This window comes from Cupressus sempervirens, chromosome 4 (genome assembly GCF_028749045.1).
Source record: "Cupressus sempervirens isolate cs-2001-9-10 chromosome 4, ASM2874904v1, whole genome shotgun sequence".
Taxonomy (NCBI): domain Eukaryota; kingdom Viridiplantae; phylum Streptophyta; class Pinopsida; order Cupressales; family Cupressaceae; genus Cupressus; species Cupressus sempervirens.
The window spans coordinates 907,181,740-907,190,777 of record NC_143121.1 but is presented as its reverse complement, the minus strand read 5'-3'; positions in this window follow the sequence as shown (position 1 = coordinate 907,190,777).

Genomic DNA, 9,038 nt, shown 5'->3' with positions numbered 1-9,038 from the left:
GAGACATGAGCATAGTTGAGATGCATGCACAAACAAAGACTACTAGAGGTTAGACGTGACTATATTGTGATACCCTACTATTATGAGAGTGTTGCGATTGTTTGGTCTTCAACGTGGTCCTCCCCATTATAGTCATGGGCAGAGATATAGAGAGAGGCTTGGGACAGTACCACAACTAGAGGCAGATGATATAGAGATGATGAACACAGAGAGCCTAGGTGATGGCATGATCCCTCTTGTATTAGAGGATGCAAGTGTGTTGAGAGATTACCTATGATTCCAAAGGGTTGAGTGGGTAAGACCTATATTCCCCATAGATTGTCCCTCTAAAAATTTTGGTCCATATTACAAAAGACTATTAGAGAAAAAGGTTAATTTAATTTCATTAATTAAATTACCTTTTTTCCCTTCTTAAGATTTTTCTTTTTGCATCCTTTATTTAATAATTAATTAGTAATTATTAAATAACTTTTACTTTTTAGGTTACCCTTTGTAACTTTTTAGGTTACCCTTTTTGGGTTTTGAACTCCCTATAAGGATAGATCGTTTGTAAGCATTTTACATCTTTTTTTAATCTAAGAATACATTTACATATTTTTCAGAGCAAACACTTGCCTCCTCTTGTCTTTTTCTTCTCTATGATAGGTTTTCTACATGCAGATATTCGAGGGCTTTGTGGATTTGATTTGTGTATTTGCTCAAATCCTTAAAAGACAATGGGGATCATTGGATGATAGGAGTGGTGGTGATGATCGGGGTAGATATGATGATGACGAGGAGACACCACTAGAGGTAGATGCCTTGAAGGTGAAAGGGGAGGAGGAGGTACCAATGATAGGAGGTGTAGTAGAGGATAGCCACCACCCTGATACATGTCATTCCCTTGCATACACACCCAGTACGACCATAAGAAAAATACACCCCATCCTAGGGTGAGACAAGAATGCAAAGAAAACAGTTAGTTTGTGCCCCTAGTATTTTCTTGAGAGAGATATCCTAGCTTCCAGGATGGAAATCAAGGTATGAAAGAAAGGTTTGATGTTATATGCACAGAATATGAATAATTCTAAGATGCTTTATAAATGATATGTGTTGTAGCGACCTTGGAGGAGTGGGGCACTTTGTAAATGATGTCTTGAGAGACATGGCACTTGCACCCAGATCACCTACCACATTACAACTATGACATAAGGCATTGCAAGATCCAAGGAGATATAAAGATATATTTTCACCCATGAAATTTCAATTGCAACCAAAGAGAGAGAACAAGGAGCAGTTAGAGCATAAGAATGTGGAGCTACAGAGTATAATGTAGAGTCAGCAAAGAGGAGCTCATCTAGGAGCTATACTTATACCTTGACATTGCACAAACCATCAACATCATGTCATAGATCTGAGAGAGTGATATATTTTATTTTGATATATAGGGCACATTTTGTACAATGCCTCTTGTATATCAACACACACAAAAACCATCATCATCATCATGCCATAGATTTGAAAGAGTGATATATTTTATTTTCATGTATAGGGCACATTTCTACAATGCCTCTTGTATATCAAAACATATATATGTATACACACATGCATAAATATACACACACACACGTGTGTGTGTACATATATATGTGTATACATAGAGAGACATTTGTATGTTTAATTTAATGCTTATTCTCTTCTTTAATATCTCTATGATTAATTTTGTATAATTAATAACATGAAAATTAGTGTGATAAATTTGAAGTAAATAAAGAAGAACATGTATTAACATTTTTAAGTACATAAAAAGAAGAGAAGAAAAATTAAAACTTAAGCATAATATCATCTCAAATGCATAATTTTAATAGGTTCCTTAAGAGGCATGTCATTCATATCAACAATGACATATGCACCTGAGATGTACACTTCTATGACAATATAAGGACCTAGCCAATTAGGACTAAATTGTCCCTTTTCACCAAGTACGGCATTCACATTTCACTTATTTTCATAGAGAACCAAGTCTCTAATTGAAAAGGAACATTTAATCACTTTATAATTGTATCTTTCTGTTAGCATCAATGTTGATGATACTACATCGGGGAGTATCCTAAGCATTGGAGAGTATTGATATGTTGCATTCATGACTGAGTTTGTCATTAATGTCAACATAGCAATAATTATGTAAAGACTGAAAGAATAGAAGTTAGAGATCTTATGTTGCGCAGTAACTATGGAAGGTACAGGTGATGCACAGTTAAGGACATGTTCCAATGGTTGCCTTGAAGACATGATTAAATGCACTAAGTCTAAGTCGATGGCATACGAAAGTTACACCTGATTTACCGAGAGCAGTGCAAAAACAAAGTGTTGGAAAATAGTGTTCAGATGATTGATCACTATCTTTCATCTGAGATGCAATGAAGAGATGCACAATCACACAGTAATAGAGGATAGTCATGTGGTGATGTTAGCGAGTGCGCAAGCCCTGGTATCACACGTGTGAATTTTTGTATAAACTGTGAGCCAACAATTCTATCGTAATTGTGAATTAATTAATTATCTTATTTTAGTTAATTGGGAAAGCCTCAAGGCCGACTTAAGGAATTATTATGAAAATGTGGTATAAAGGAAATATATTTTCCTTAATTGGAAGAGTATCCAAATGCAAAGATAATCACTGAGGAGTAGTGTGAAGTGCGAAAAGGAGCTGAGCATTTGGAGGATGCAAGTAAGTGATCCAAGGGATTATTGGATGCACAGTATGAGATATGGTTACAAGATCTGAAGGAGCAGAGGTCTAGTTGACAGGACAAAGAAAGAGGAAGAAGTATAATTTAGTTCTATCATTCTGCAAGGAATAATACAGAGATCATTTGGACATTGGGTTCATTGATCTTTACCTTGAAACTGTTTAGGTAGTGGGTCCAGTTGTCTTCCACAACTCTTAATAGGGTTGGAATCTCCTAACAGGGATTCAAAGTCTCCTAACAAGGACTCATAAGTACTGAATGTTGTAACAGACTCTTAACAAGGTCTATCCTCTAATAAGGAATATTTATATTATTACATCATCTTGTGGGTATCATCCCCACTAGGGTTTTCCCTCTAATCAAGAGTTTCCCTAGTTAACATATCTGGTGTTAATTGTGTATGAGTATCTTGTTGTGGTTTCAATTTATAGTACTCACATGGTTAAGTTTGTTTATGGTTAATGATTGTGATAAGAGTTCGATAACTGATTCAACCCCCCTCGCCCCACCCAGTTATATCAGTGCACTATATATTCAATGGATTTCTTATAAACCATAATGCATTCCAAAGCATTAATACGTTGTTCATCTAGCATTTCAAGTTATTGTAATTGTATTTCATTCAAATTGTCTTTATCAATTATGCCCTTAAACAAAAATCGTAAGGAATGAATCTTTTATTCTAAATTCATAATCACATATACTCCATAGACTAGGTTGTAGGGTGATGTTCCCATTCTAATGCAAAAACTCATTTTATAGGGCCTAGAAGCATATGTTAATTTTGTATGCCAATCCTTAGCACACTTATTGATCACTTTCATAAGGATTTTTTTGATAATCTTATTAGAGGCTTCAACTTGACCATTAGATTAAGGAGAATATGAAGTAAAATAATGCAGGTGAGGTTGATCTCTAAACCTATGTTGTCAATTAGTGTCCAAACACTTAGTCATTTGCAAGTTATTTACTAGGCAAGATTACAAGGTCATCACTGTGACCGAGTTATCTAGTAAAGGCCAAGCAAGTTACATTTAGACCGAGCAGAACAATGATTGTCAAGCATTTAGTAAAGATTGAGCAAATATGCAAGTCGAGGATTATAGTATGAGCTGAGTAACTTAATGATGACCAAGCATATTGAAAAATTATCAACTGCCAAGTACATAGACTTATAAAAGCCAAGCAACAACATACATGATCGAGCATCAGAGACACTTAAGTGTCGAGCAATATAGTTTTGTTATGTGAGTTTGTATTGGTACAAACTCATATGTGAATCATTGTGGCCAACATTTCTATGAGATGTAATATCTCTAGAGCCAGATTATATTCTATTTACGCATCATTAGCAGAAGGTGATGATCCCTAGATAAACAATTTAACCAATTAGAAAAAGGGACATAAATAGAAAAAGATGATGAAGTTTAAACTGTTGATTAAGATCTAGAAGGTTTGAAGTCTATTTAAAGAGGATTCTAACCCTAGAATTAGAGAGAGAATAAAATGTGAATAGGAACACATACGTAAAGAAGTCATTAGTCAAATCCAACAGAGAGAGCAATCAGAGCAATGAAGGACTATAATGCCTATCCCTAGTTTAGTTTATCTTTCTTGTAGGCTTCCAGGAGTAAGCCTAATTCTAGGGGGAGTGGATGTAATGCCTACCCCTACTTGACTTTTGATTTATGTCTATACATTATAATTTTTACGTTTTCTGATGGAATTAGAGATGTTGATCTTTTGTTTGGAGTGTTTTAGGGGATCTATTTTAGTGTTTGTTAAAAAGATAAATGTTGGATCAATATGGCTTTCGGTTTATTATTAAACCAGAATCATATTGCTCTAAGTGACTGGAGGTCTATACACAATTAACTTATTTCTGTTAGTTTCTTAAATGAGATTTTTAGTTGACATTATAGATAGTACTCTGACTTTTAGTTACCTTAGTCATTGTAGCAGGCTTCCAGAAGTAAGCCTAAGTCTAGGGGGAGTGGATGTAATGCCTACCCCTAGTTTAGTTTATCTTTCTCGTAGGCTTCCAAGAGTAAGCCTAATTCTAAGGGGAGTGGATGTAATGCCTACCCCTACTTGACTTTTCTAATTTGTTTTGACTAGATTCTTTTAGGTCTATTCTATTATTATGTTTTATGATTAGCGGTGTTGGATTACTTAAATTGATTAGTTGTATTTCATATTCAGTTGATATATATATATATATATATATATATATATATATATATATATATATATATATATATATATATATATATATATATATATATATATATATATATATATATATATATATATATATATATATATATATATATATATATATATATATATGTTGAGGTACATAGTGCTAGTTGTTTTAGTTATTGGATGATGTTAGTTAGATGAATGATTTTTATGCGGTTTCTAGGGATACTTACATCATACTTGCATGTGTATGGTGTGCACGTATGTTTTTTTTATGTTTGATGTTTCTGATGTGGTTGAGGAAGGGAGTTGAACTCACCTACTAGTCAAGATCTACACGATGAACCACTTCCTACCATTGCCTATTTAGTTTAGAATATTGTGTCTGTACATGTGTGGATTTTATGTAGATTGCAGGTATCGGGTATCGACTTCCCTGAATTGCCAGGATGAGCATACCCTATCGCAATATTTCAATGGTACAAGTGGGGAGATAACTCTTGAGTCCAAATCCTAACCTAAGCCAATTGTTGTAGAAAATAGGATAAGTATCTAAGTTAGTTTCACCTTTCTGAATTTGTCAAGTGACGTGAATTTGTGATTTCAACCCTGGAATTTGATTTTTGTCTTGTCTCTTCAGTTGAGTTGTCATTTTTGGTTTTGTGGGTATGTGGTGATTTTTTATTATAATTAAATCAGATTAAAAGATAATTTAATGATTTAATTTAATTTTACAAAGAAATTTGATATTTAAGTATATTTAATTAATTGAAAAATTAATTAAATAAAAGAATTAAATCTAAAGATTTTATTAAAATTCTATTTTGACATATTTATATTTATTTAACTTAATGATAATTATTTAGGAGTTTTATTTTAATAATAAACTCTAAATAATGTTATTAATTAATTCAATAAATATATTATTAAAAACGTCTCATGAATTTAAATAAAAGAATTAAATGTAAAGATTTTATTAAAGTTCTATTTTTGACGTATTTATATTTATTTAATTTAATGATAATTATTTAGAAGTTTTATTTTAATAATAAACTCTAAATAATGTTATTAATTAAGTTAATAAATATATTATTTAAAACATCTCGTGAATTAATTAATTAAAAGAATTAAACTTAGAAGTTTAAATTAAAGTTCTAATTTTAGCATATTTATATTAATTTTATTTTATTATTATTATTTAAGAATTTTATTTTAATAATAAACTCTAAATAATATTATTAGTTGAGCAATAAATATTATTTGATTAAAAAAAAAAATGTGAATATTTGATTTATTAAAAGCTAATTAAATTTATGCTTTAAATAAAAAGTCTAAATTTAGAAGTCTAAACTAGAGGTCTAAATTTAGAAAATTGGTTAAAGAAAGATTAGAATATGATGTTATTTAATTAATTAAATATGTACTTTAGTTTAAAATATTTATTTTAAAAGTCTAATTTAAGAAGTTGGATAAAAATAGAATTAAAATATTAAAAGATTAAAGATTTAATATTATTTTATTATGATTAATTAATTAATAATTATTAAATTAGAGTTGCATTTAAATAATGAGTTTTAATTATTATTATTAATTTAAATAGTAAACTATGCTTTAAATAGTGCTTACACTAATTAATAAGTGGAGGAAAAGAAAATATAAAAGAATATTTTAATTAAAAAGTTCTTTAAATGTGCATGAAAGAATTAAATTTAAAAGATTTGATTAAATTTCTAATTTAGGCGTATATATATTTATTTAATTTAATTATATATTATTTAGGAGTTTTATTTTTAAGAAACTGTAAATAATATTATTAGTTAAATTAATAAATATTATATTAAAAATGTCACATGATTTTTTTTTATCGGTAAATGGTCGTAGCCTTGATTAATTTTGTTAATTAAAATTAAAATTACAAGCAGTCCACGGTTCTGACGGGCACTGGTAGGAAAGAACGGGGAAAGAAAACCTCCAGTCTTGCCCTGGACCGAAGTCCTATATTATACATTAGTAAAAGGAGCATACCCCAGTTTATTACATCATAATGAAATTCAGAATACAATGTCTATAGCCTTTAGGTGCAACTTGGAATGTTTTTAAAAATAGGCTACAGAGTCCCTGATCACAGTGCAACACAACCAACAAATATGTTAAGGGTTAGAAGACAATGATAAATCCATCATATCCTTTTCAAGAATCCAGGGGTAGCCAATTCCAATTAATTTCATATAATAAAGAGATACTAATGAATTGACCGATTAATGTATTTATGAGTGCTAATATTATTAATATTGTTTTATGATAATTTAATATTAATCATTTTAATAAAGTTTGTGATTTTTTTATTAATTTCTTATATTTATTGATAAGGAATTTAAATCAATTCTAGTCTTAGTTATTTAGGATATTTAATAAAGTTTTTAATTGATAGTTGTCAATAGTGTGAGTTAACAATAAGAGAATAAATATAAACTCTAGAGGGGATCCGGCGAGAGCAAATTGAAACGTAGCAGATGTAAATGGGGGAAGTAAACAAAGGTCTTAAAAGCAGTCAAAGTAATAATTAAACTAGAGCACCAAGTAAGCCATACTGTAAATGTGTTCCATAATCACTATTTTGTGAGAGTGACCAAAAATAAATACGCAAATCACATGATACCCGGATAAATTTGGGGTGTGCCACAAGATCTAACTACTTTAGCTCTACAAAAATTTGAAAAGCTAATGAAATTTAGAAACTATAACCAAAACTAGATATTGAGGCTTGATATTAGCTATAAAACTATTTTCTTTACTATTGTGGTTAGAATATACAGTAACAAAATATATTAGTATTTGTCATTAAAAAGGATAGAATTTAAAATGTGTCTTGCATGCCACTATTCGACCAAAGATATAAGGTGGATGAGCTATCTACAGGCAAATACCCGTGCCTATAACAGAATGCTAAAAACATAATATTGGGTTGATATATCATGCAAAATGACCCAAATGTTTATAGACATCTATTAAGTATTCTTAAAAACCATAATTATTTTTTAGGCTTCATGTAGAGTTGTGGCCTTTGAGCTTGGGGGAAACTCATATGCCAATCTTCCCCGGTTAGATTTGTCATAATTGGGTAGGTAGAATTCCATGTCCTCTAAGTTGGAGAAATCTACATCCAGGTGAATGTATGCGTCATAAGCCCTCAAATAATTAGTGAGCCAGTCCTTGCCTGGGTCTTCAACGATTCCCCTCCATCTTAACAGGAAGTTGATGCTAAACTCCATTCTCGACCACTCTCTGAAAAACTGAACATTATCCCTAATTACCAAACATGGTCACCTTAGGCTTCTATCCAGTTCCAGACTGTTCACTTCATACTCCATGTAAGCCTCAGGGAGAGGAATTCAGAGCCTTGCATCTATATTGGTAACCGTGATTTCTAGCCCAATCAACCAACAAGGGTCAAAGATATTATGAGTTAGCCTAATGATATCCCATTTTTCCACTCCACCCCTAGCTAAGCAACCTACCCAAAGCCCTATAATATTGTTGTTGGTCCTCCAAGAGTATTCATAGTTAAAAATCCCTTCTCCTAATGCTCGACTCACTGCAACTCGGCTCATGTCATTAATTGGCCTAAGAAGCCTATTCCACCTTTCTTCTTTTATCGGCCCGTAGAAAGCCATTGTTTGATTTTTGAAAGCATGGAAAAGGCAGATATTGGAATCCATGGAAACCTAAATTAGACCACTGCCTAAAGCTCTATTGCTACTGCTCATTAACAAAGTTAGAATGAAAATAGGGCCCAACATGCACTAATAAATAAGAAAAGGAGAAGACTCTAGATGCGTAATAATGGCGATGATGTCCTAAAGAGTGTTGAGGTACCTCTCAAAAACACCATACAAAAGATTATATCACTGGAGAGTGAGATTTTCCTCCAAGTTGGGTACTATGCCCATTCATGTTAAATCAGTTCACACGCAATGAAATAATGTGATAATAATTATACTAATTTAAATAAAGGATTAAAGGTTATGATTAAATGTTAAGGTATTAAAATCATCAGTTCTTGAATTTGCTAGTTCGTTGGCCTCTTTGTTTTCTTCTTTGTAA